This window comes from Corvus brachyrhynchos, unplaced genomic scaffold (assembly GCF_000691975.1).
Source record: "Corvus brachyrhynchos isolate BGI_N302 unplaced genomic scaffold, ASM69197v1 scaffold10, whole genome shotgun sequence".
Taxonomy (NCBI): Eukaryota; Metazoa; Chordata; class Aves; order Passeriformes; family Corvidae; genus Corvus; species Corvus brachyrhynchos.
The window spans coordinates 6513418-6523933 of NW_008236180.1; positions in this window are offsets into that span (position 1 = coordinate 6513418).

The window sequence follows — 10516 nt, forward strand, 5'->3', positions numbered from 1 at the left end:
AACTGAACAGTGAAGTGAAATGTAAATCGAAGCTATGGAGAAATTAATGATCAGGAAAAGAAAAACTTCTACCAGATCTTGATGGAAACCAACAGAAGAAGCAAAGGATGCTCCTGAGTGGGAAGACCACAACCACAGAAGGAAAATAACTAATGCTAAAAGCCAGAGTTTGGTCCATTTATGTAAGTTTTTAAAGTAACAGCAACTGGAACTGCATGAATGGTTGGGCACAGCTCAACATTCTGGATTGCTTATGATCTGGCTCCAGTACAAAATCTAAAGACAAAATGATGAATCACAGAGGAGAAATGACTTGAAGAAAGAATCCACAAGAAAAGGCTGCACTGAACAGGAATGGGATATGCTTTAGTCCAAGCTGATTCCATCCCTGCACGTGCTCCCTGTGTGCTGGAATGGTGGGAATGACACAGCTATCTCCCTGGTTAAACAGCTCTTTTGAAAGCACATTTTCAGTCCTGCCAGACAGGCTGCAATGCCAAGGAATTTTAACCTTCTTTCTTTTACACTACCTACTCATCCGCACATTGTGGATCCAAGGGATTCTTCTTCCCAGCTGGTCATGCGAGTGGCAATGAGGAAAACACAACTTCAGAGGCCCTGTACAAACCCTTCCTGCTCACTTAATTACACCGGCCAAGGGAGGCCAACTTTGGTGCACTCTGACCTCCAATTATGAGGCACACTGTGGTCTCCTCACTGAGCTGTGCAGGCATTAGTGGCAGCATGCCAGCAATGGCTATATTAAAATCAATTTGAGACTCCCAATTCTATGTCTCTTTCACCTCAGGTGAGGTAACACACCTTATACTGATGGAACTCTTTGTAAAATATTGTAAAACAAAAGTGACCTATGCAAAACAAGTAACAGTTCTATTTTTTTTTTTTTTGTCTTTTTTTTTTTGTATTCTTGCAAAAATAAAGGAAAAAGAGAAAAGCGGACTGAGAGGCTTAATAGATCTGTATCTTTGCAGTGGATGGCAGTTTAAAGAAGGGGTATTAAAAAAAAAAGCAGAAAAATAGAATTAGGTTTATTTTCAGAGTCACCAAGGAGAATAAACTGCAACAGCTCCCTGACACAGCAGGCAGGCAGCTCCCAGGCTGCTCCATGAGGCAGTGCTTGATATTCATGGAAGCAATGAAATCTCACCAGATATAGTACAAAAAAGAGATGAATAGCCAGTCTGTGATTTTAAAAGCAGGAGGAAGGCCACAGATTCCCAGTTTCCCCAAAGCCTTCAAAAACTTACTGATTTTAAGACTCTCCTCGTATGAGCACCTGTTTAAGCAATATCGTGCCATCACCTCAGGAACAGAGAGTTACCTGAAGAGTCATCACCTGCTTTACCTGGAACAGCAATGGGAGAAGAGAACATTATCAAGTACTATAATATAATACAATATAAACCCAGGGATTTCCTCCCCACCCTCTCTGTGCACCCTCCTCAGCAGCTCAGGAGGAGATGCCTTTTCTAAAAAGTCCTGTGCCTGTGATTTCCTGTGCCACTGGAATGCTCACTCTCACACATTCAGTGAGATACCAGGGGAAGGGGGCAGGATCTGTGATCCAGCATCTGACCTGTGAAACTCTACAGGATTGTAATGTTTACTCATCACACACCAGAAAACTCTGAATTAATATCAACATAAATAATATCTTTTTTAAGTGATTGCTGAAGGAAAATTAGAATTTTTCAAATGTGCAGTTTGTGCTGTTGTTATTGTTTATAGCAGCAAATCTCATCACCATTGCCTTCTTCTGATAGACATGGCCCCATATACATTGAAATGTTCACAGTAATAGAACTTATTCCAGTCCAAACCTCAAACTAAGTTACCCTGCTACAAGCACCAATATTAATAAATGATTGCTCTTTTTACCTAGCAGAAACCTGAGGTCCAGATCAGCCTTTCTAATATCACTGACACTACATTCTTTTCTCCTTGATCAGTAAAAAAATATGTTTTCCTCTGCACAGATTGGTAAAGCATAAATAGAAATGATGTTCTCAGCTCTCTCAGCCTTTTGTGGCACCCAGCTTGTTGGTATTCCTCACAAATATTTTTTCCTCACAAATATATCCAACAACAGTTTTAGCACTGCAGCAGATCCTGTAAATTGTGTGTGTGTGTGCCTGGTAAATGCTGAGGCAGAACTCCTCAGAGAAAGCCCCAGTTACCTGTTTAATACGAAGTAATTTTCTGGGGCTGTCAGCATTTTTGGTCAAAAACCACCTGGAAGACAAAGCACTTTGCAAGAGACAGCTTTGACAACCTATGGATTTTAATAGTGGAATTGAAAGGATAAGAAAAGAAAACTTGAAGAGAGGGGAGAGGGAGAGATGTGCTCTTGCAAGAGATTGCTTTGTGATAAAATATCTCACACTCAGAGTAATGCAACTTATTTCCAATTAGGAAAAATAGTGAGAAATTTACAGTGTTTGCCTCCTTGCAGCTCCTGTCAAGTTAAAGATGTATATGAAATTTATTTAAATGTCTGAATCCGTGATTTAGCTACAAATGAGGATAATAATATGACGTTCTACTAACAATATTACATTCCTAAGTGAAATAAAGCCTAGAAATAAAAGAAAGGGAACTATATAGGAACACCATATCCGTGAATAATATGGACTGACTGCAAGCCAAGAATAATAAAAACCAAAGTGTTCCACACATGCATAAACAGAAAGGAAGAGAAAGTGTAGAGTCACAGGGGTTAAAGTTTTATTAGCTACCATTGGTAGTCACCACCTGACTCCTGCTCAGCTGATAAAGGCTGTTTTTGATGTTGGTGGAGTTCTGTACATGAAGTAACTGCTGCTTTTGCCAGTGTCTAGAAATGCCTGAACTCCAAAGATTAATTTTTCAAGTTCATGCATTCATCTAACGAGATTATCTGCGTTTATCCTATTAACTCTGACCAGCAGATCCTGTGGCCTCACATCCCCTAATCCATTCCCAACTGCACACAGGCTTTCAAGTCAGACTGGAACCGTGTCCAGGACACACAAACAGGTGCTAAAAATGTTGGTACATCCAAGACTGGGTAACCCCCAGATAAAGAGTGGTTTTGGTCTCTTTGAGAGAGAAATCTATGGGAGATATTCCTGCACCATCGTCCGGTGTGAGCTACAGGCAGACTTGTGTTCTACTAAAGCTCATTTTAACTGATTCTGATTGTGCTAATCCATCAACAGGAAATGGCAGAATCATGGAACAGGTTTGATTGTAGGCCAGAAGCAGCACAGGATTAAATGGGACATTCTTAAGGTTTTAATAGTTACTACAAATTATGTCTGGTGCGAGTTGTGGGCTGAATGTGGTAACCTGGACTTCACCTATGCAGATATTTCACCAGAAGAGTCATTTGCAAGCTGATCCTTAAGTACTTTATGAGAGATAAATCTAATAACCTTTCTGGGAAAACCTCAGCAGGATGCAGACACTGTAATAATCCATATGCAAGCTACCACATTGTATTGTGTGCTGTCAGACAACTCAATTATTTTCTTCCAGATCTAACATAAGCTTCTGTTTAGTAAACATGATGAGAGTCAAACTTTTACATATATATATATATAAAGTGCTTAATTTGCATGCAAAATTGCCCTAAGTATGTATGCAAATAGGAAAACTCATGCACAGATGACTAATTAAGTGCATTTATGTGAGAAATTACCCAATGCACGCATGGAATCTCAGTAATTGTACACACAACTCTGTGAGCCATTGCCTTTGCAATTTGGACACGTAACTGATTGAAAAAATTGTTTCTCAGTACTCTGTTGGAATAACTGATGTGGAGCACACGGCCAGAAGTAGGACAGCTGAGGGGGCTTTGGGAAGAAACTGCAAAAGCTGGTGAGGAGCTTTACAGTAAGAACAGAATTTGCCATCTCTGCTGTTACTGCTTTTGTATTCACTTACAGCCATCCTGTGCTAATCTGTGGCTTGAAGAGAGTCATATCTGTAAAAAACACTCAGAAAAATAAGACCAGTGTGATGGCACAAGAGATGGTGCCATTAAAATTAAAGTCTGTAGCCTGCTGTTGCCTGTCCAGTATGTGTTTTGAAAACAAACAGCAAATTTTACTTTATGTGTCTTGATCAAGCTGCCTTTTGTCTCATCCAAGCAGGCTTTGTAGTATGACAGCACAATATCCCTCTGGAAGGTTCAGGGAGTTTTGGTGAGAAAAGGGGTGTCTATCTGTCTGTTTTAATTTTCCAGGCATTGATGTTATTATAAGTTCTGTTATCTCTAAACACAGATTAGTTCTCTTTATACCCCCAAAGTTAGAAAGTTCATGCTAACATTGTTAAAATTCAATACAGAGAACAAGTTCTTTCAGTATGATGTGATAAACATCCCTGACTTCAATGTCCTGCAGAATAAAATACCTGTCCAAATTGTTTGGATATGCTCTGGCTCCTGAAAGCAGGGAACATCCTCAGCCTTCTTTGCGATACTCTCCTATTTTCTGGTCATTGTGTTGATATTGAGCATAACAGCTAGCAGAGCACCTGTTTATTTACCCACAACTCGAGGTCAAACGTTTCAATCAGCCACTAACACAGGCAAAATGTCTTTTTGGGCTCAGTCAAATAAGAGGAACAGGCACAGGGAAGGGGGGGAAGAGGCTGGACAGGGATGCGCTGGCGCTGCCTGGCTCAGTCAGGGATGCTGTGCTGCAGGGACAGACTCAGCAGCCTGGTGAGGCTCTGAGCCTGAGAACTCAGGCAGGAGGAGAAAGGATGCGCTGTTGCAGGTTGGTTTGACTCGGAACGAAGTTCCTCAGATTCGATTTCAGAAGGGAGGATTTGAAGTCGACTTCTGCCACTAAGTGGTGCTCTAAACAGCGCAGCATCTTCTTGGTGCCGCAGTTCACAGGGACGAACAATTCACAGCACTGTCAAGCTGATTAGACTGATGCAGACACTTAACAAGTGTCCATTACGCTGATTTAATCCTTCTGTGCCACTGGATAAATCGGGGGGAAGAACAGGCCAATCCAAAAGATTAAAGAAATCCAAAGATTGAGCTCTGGTATACAGTATCTGAAGTGGAGGATTACAGAAAACAATTCTATTTTTCTTTAAAGCTTTGTCTGGCTTCTTTCCATTCCTTTTTAATTATTACTATTGTTTTCTCCAAGTTTATGGTTGTTAGAACTTGAAGTACTTACCAAATAATACTGAAGCAAAACACTTAATTAATACTTGCAATTGTTCCAGAATTTATTTTTAAAACAGATGCTCTATCTTTTTATCAATTGAAAAAAAAAAGGTAGAAAATGTTTTTTTCCAGAGTACATATCAACACGTAGATTTTATCCTTCCCACTCCCCAAAAAAGATGCAATTTAAAAACAGGGTGGAAATTTGGAAGGAGAATGCAAGCTTGCAGATTCTGCTCTCCTCGGTCCCAGGAAAAGTGGAAACACAGCAGGCAGAGGAGCTGTTTTGGCGTTTTGACACCCTTGTTGCCCACAAAATTGGGTTCCTTACCTGGTGTGCAACAAGCCAATAATTACACACTCCAGAGAGAGACACTGATTATTTATTTGAGAGTTGTGCAAGCCTGGATGCTCCATGTGTTCCACAAATCAAGCACCAGCACTGGGCTTGCCATTATTTGTACACAGAAATTCGGATTTAGTGGCTTTCCAAGAGCAGCCCCTCTGTTATGGTTGGTTGGTATTTTCCATCCAGGTTACATAACCCCGGCTGACACCTACACACGCTCAGGGGAAGGGTCTGTACCTGGGCAGGGTCTGTAAGGTGTGATTTTCAGTATTATAATGAACATATCCAGCTCTAGGATCCATGGACCTTGCGTGTGTTGCTAAATTAGCAATTCATACACAGACATACATAAATATCTTGATTTTAATACATCCTTACAGCCTGTTAATTCCTGGATGTCCTGGCTAAGAAATGCAGCTGCTCTGGTTCCACTGTTCAGGTTTCCTTTCTTGCTGATTAGGCTTGAAAGTGCACAAAGGTCTTACATGAAGGAACATGGTGATTTAAGGTAATCTTGACATATTCCACATTTTGCAGTGCTGAGAGCCCTTGCCCCAAGCAATTCTGCAATCCGTGGTGCCTCTCAGGCGAGGCTGCAGCAGAGGACCCTGGGGAAGGATCAGTGGGCAGGAGTCAGGAAGCTTTTGTCCTGTTTAATAGAAGGAGGAGGAATTTGTTTAACCAGAGTCCATGAAGGAGTTCACTCCTTTTCTCTGCCATGGGGCTGTCCTACAAAATGAAGAAGGGATGGAGGAAAGGGGTGGATCAATGAACGCTCAGCTTCTTGGATGGTCCCTTGGTGGATTTCTTGGCTCGTCAGGGAGCAAGTTCAGTGCTCTGTATTTGCCCACCCATCAGGTGGTGTGTCTGCAGCCAGGCCCAGCTCAGCCTTGGCAGTCAGCACATTTTAGCAGATCTGAGGACCCTAAAACATTGCCTTGCACTGAAACCCAATGAATATCTGCCTATGTGAGCTGCTCTGCTGAGCAAAATCCTTTATAAAAGGAGGTGGAACTTCTGGGGAGAGGATTAGTGCCTTTTGTGAACTGTATTTGTGTGCAGGGTGCTGGTTTATTCACAACATTCCCTGAGAAGTCCTTTAAATCAAGAATCAAAAGCCAAAAGGGTATCAAAGCTGTACAGGAACTGATTACTACTATAAATTTTGCTGAAACAAGCTGATGCTTTGCTGATTCTTTGGTCTTTTTCTGGTAAAAATATGTCAGTGTTAACTCACAGCATTGACTTCTCTGTATTTTTCATTTTTGTTCCATGAGATTATTTTTAGCTGCTGTGCATTAGCTCTGCTTCAGAAAAATATTGAGGTAGAGGTTGCAGGTTCTTCCTGAAAAAAACAAATGATTTATTGATAGATATAAAACAATACCTGTATATCCATAAAATTAATGTCATATGACCCCTTCCCCTCCCTTTTTGAATGGAGTCGAGACAGATGTTAGAGACAGATGTGAATTTCTCAGGAGAGAAAGGAATATCACAGGTAAATCAACTTTATACCAGAAAATCTGATAGAAATGAGGATAACAGCTGTAAAATAAGTAAATTCTTACCAGGAGAAGGAACCATTTGCAATTTTAGGGGAAGTGGCCAAAGTACCCAAAGCAACTTTGTATGAGTTATTTATATTATAGAATAATTTCTGAGCTCCAAATAATAGTAAGGAACAGTAGCTCTCCAAAATGTCCTCTAGAGAGAGCAGCAGAGATGCAAAATTCAAATGCCATGAACAGGGTCCGGTGCAAGTCCAGAAACAGTGTGGTTCTTCTGACATTTACATTTTGTAGGCATGCATTTACATATTTAGAAATAAATTTAGAGTGGTCTGCAATTTCCCTGGGAAGTTTTTGAGTTTAGCAAGTAGTAGCTTCACCACCAGAAATCCTGGCCCCTCTGCAATCATCCTCAGGCTTTCCAAGATTTAATCAGTGTATGCAATTTTTAATGTCTTTCTTGTGATGCAAGAATTTTCCAATTCTTTACAATATCTTCCAAGTGTTGAAATCCATTTTCCCAAGGCCAGCTCTGCGTGGTGGCTTTGGTCTGGCTGGCTTGTCCCTCTGCCTTTCCCACTGTTCATGCACTTCCTTCTTTTATTTTCACAGACTTTTTCTTCAGAATAAATTCAAATGTAAGCAAACGTTCTGAGCTGCTGAAATGTTACTGTTGTATCTCCAAGAAAATATCACAAATTCAGTAGCAGTGACCTCAGTTCTTCAGCTAAATTTCAAATTCTCTTTCTGGGAGCAATTTTCTTGTATTCTGTTAGCTGTAAATTTGGCCTCAGATCTTGCTGTGTACAACTAACTCTGGTTTTTGACATCACCATTTATGAAGGTGTTGGATTCAAAGAGTGAATATGTTCAATTTTCAGCTCCTTTTGTCCTGTTTATGCAGGGTCAGACACTGCTCCCACAGTCCCAAGAGCAAACATGGAGGTCTTCCAAAAGGATCGTCCCACCTATCCAGCTGCCTCCTACTGGGAAATTAATCTAAATTTTTCCCACTTGTTCCTGGCTGGACAAGGAAGGAGGTTCAATATGAATGTCTTCATTTAGGAGACATGAGTCACACACACTGTGAACCCTGTCATGGACTGGTTTACCTCCAGTAATTATTTGGAAAAAACAAATTCAACTACTTGTATTTAAAGAACAATCAAGGGAAAAATCTGAAAATGTGGCTTCGTATTACTTAGAGACAAAGATTTCTCAGTGTTAGTTGGATTCACCAAAAACTTGTTTAAATATTAGACATAATTCCCACAGTGGTAGAAATGGATAAGGATCTTCAAAACCCCAGTTTAAACCTGCAGGAAGCTTTCTGTTAAGGAAAAATAGGGATAATATATTTGGAATATAAATGAAGCAGTGGGAAGGTTTTCCCCCTGTGGAATGTGTACATCTTGTTCCTTATTCTGTGAACTACAGACCAAATATTGATTACAATTTCAAATAAAATACAAAACGTCATTTATGCCAAGTATCATAAAAAACCCGATATCCCCTCATCTCTCAGAGTTTGTGAAGAATGGAGACAATAGCATTTCCTCACAGAAACTATAAAGAATTTAAAGAGTAAGATCAATATTGTAAGAGGAACTTCTCCATGTACATATCCAGCTGAATTCCCAGCAATATTAAACGAAAATATTTGTGTTGAACTCCCTGCCTAGGGCTTTAAATTGCTGTATACTATCATGCATTACGGCCTGTATTAATTATCTAATTGAGATATTTATATGGTCATCAGGCAAGTGAGGACCTGGAGAGAAATCCCTAATTAAGACTTTGGAGTTTGATAAGAGGCTTCTACTGTGCGGTGATAAAACACTATTTTTGTCTTATCTTATGAATGTGTCAGGGCAGATTATGTTAAATGCTACCTACATGCATAATCAGATGACATATCTCTGGCAAGGCCCACAGATAACAGTCTGCAAATGCACATTTATTATTTTACAGTTCAGACTGTTAAAAGGAGAACAAAATTTGTAGATCGAAAAGTACAGCAAGTCCCTGGCGTGTCACACCACGGGTGTTTTCCTTGGGGTTTGGGGACAGAGTGTTTGGGGTGTGATGAGAGGCAGAGCAGCTGGAAGCCAGCACCTGGAACCATCCTGTTGGCTCTGTACTGCTGAACTCTCCAGGCACTCCCTTCCCGCTCCCTGACACGCTTGGTATTGGTAGGTGGACTTTAGACATCAGACATTCAATTATGCCAGAGGAATCCCTGTCCGAGTGCTCTGTTTAACCTTCATTACCCTCCCAGGGAGAGGGGAGCAGGTCAGGGATCCGGCCATTCAACTCTCCACATCTCATTTCATTCAGAGTGCACTCCCCGTTTCTTGGCATTATGAGTTTGTTGTGAATGCTGAATATGTAATGCAAAAATACCAGCAGTGAAGATTTTTTTTTTTCTTGACAAGTTTTATGGGAAAATTCAGAGCTGCTCTATTTTTTGCATGCAGCCTCCCCATCCTTCTCTCTCATCTGCAGGGTTGACTCAAACAATAGCATTCACTTCAGGATCTCTTTCCTCATTGGGTGCTTTGAGATCTCCAGGAGGATGGTCAGCTCTACCACCAAAGCAAAAGAAAGCAAATTCAGAGAACAAAACATACATGACAATTGTTTTTAATATTTTTCCTCTTGCCATCATCCAACAGTGCTGATATCAGTGGCAAATCTCCTGCCATATCTTCCATTGTTGAAGCCTCACTCCAACAAGGAAATGTTTACAAGCTTTATTTATATGCATATATTCATACAAATAAATATAAAATGTGTATATGCCCTATAAAGCTATACATTTACACACACACACACACTAAATTTAACACTGCAATTATAATTTGGGCTTATTCAAAACCTGCATTTTAAAACTTCCACAACCTCCTACCTGGATAATATCTTTTTTCATTTTCTGCTATTTACAGACATGCATAATACAAACTGACAAGTGCTAGAGCTGTGGAAAAGAGGCGAGAAACAAGGACCAAAGGTCCTTGCTAAGTAGCAGGATGAAAGATGGCTTAGTGCAATTTTGCAGAAGGATTCCGTTTTACAGATTTCCAAACAAGAAATGTGGATATTAATGGAGGTTTGCAAAGAGCAAACTCAATAACAGTCCTAGTCAATTAAAAGTACATAAAGTATTAATGTGTTGTACCCTGGTTTGTGTTTAAGGGGCTGTGGAGACTAATGTTTAAATCCCAGGAGAAAAAGCCCAATCCTGTGCTCAAACCCCGTATTTGGAGCTGTCATCCATTACCAAACATCACTTCATTACTATGCAAAAGGTTTGTACATGTTTCCCAAAACATGGATTAGGTTCAAGGATTTAGGAGAGCTGAGTTTATCCAGGCCCTGTCTCCCAGAAGCTCAGAGAGAGCTCAACTCCATCCTCTCAGCTCAGTGTCTCCTTCTCCTGGTGCAAACAGGGGCTGCGGGGCT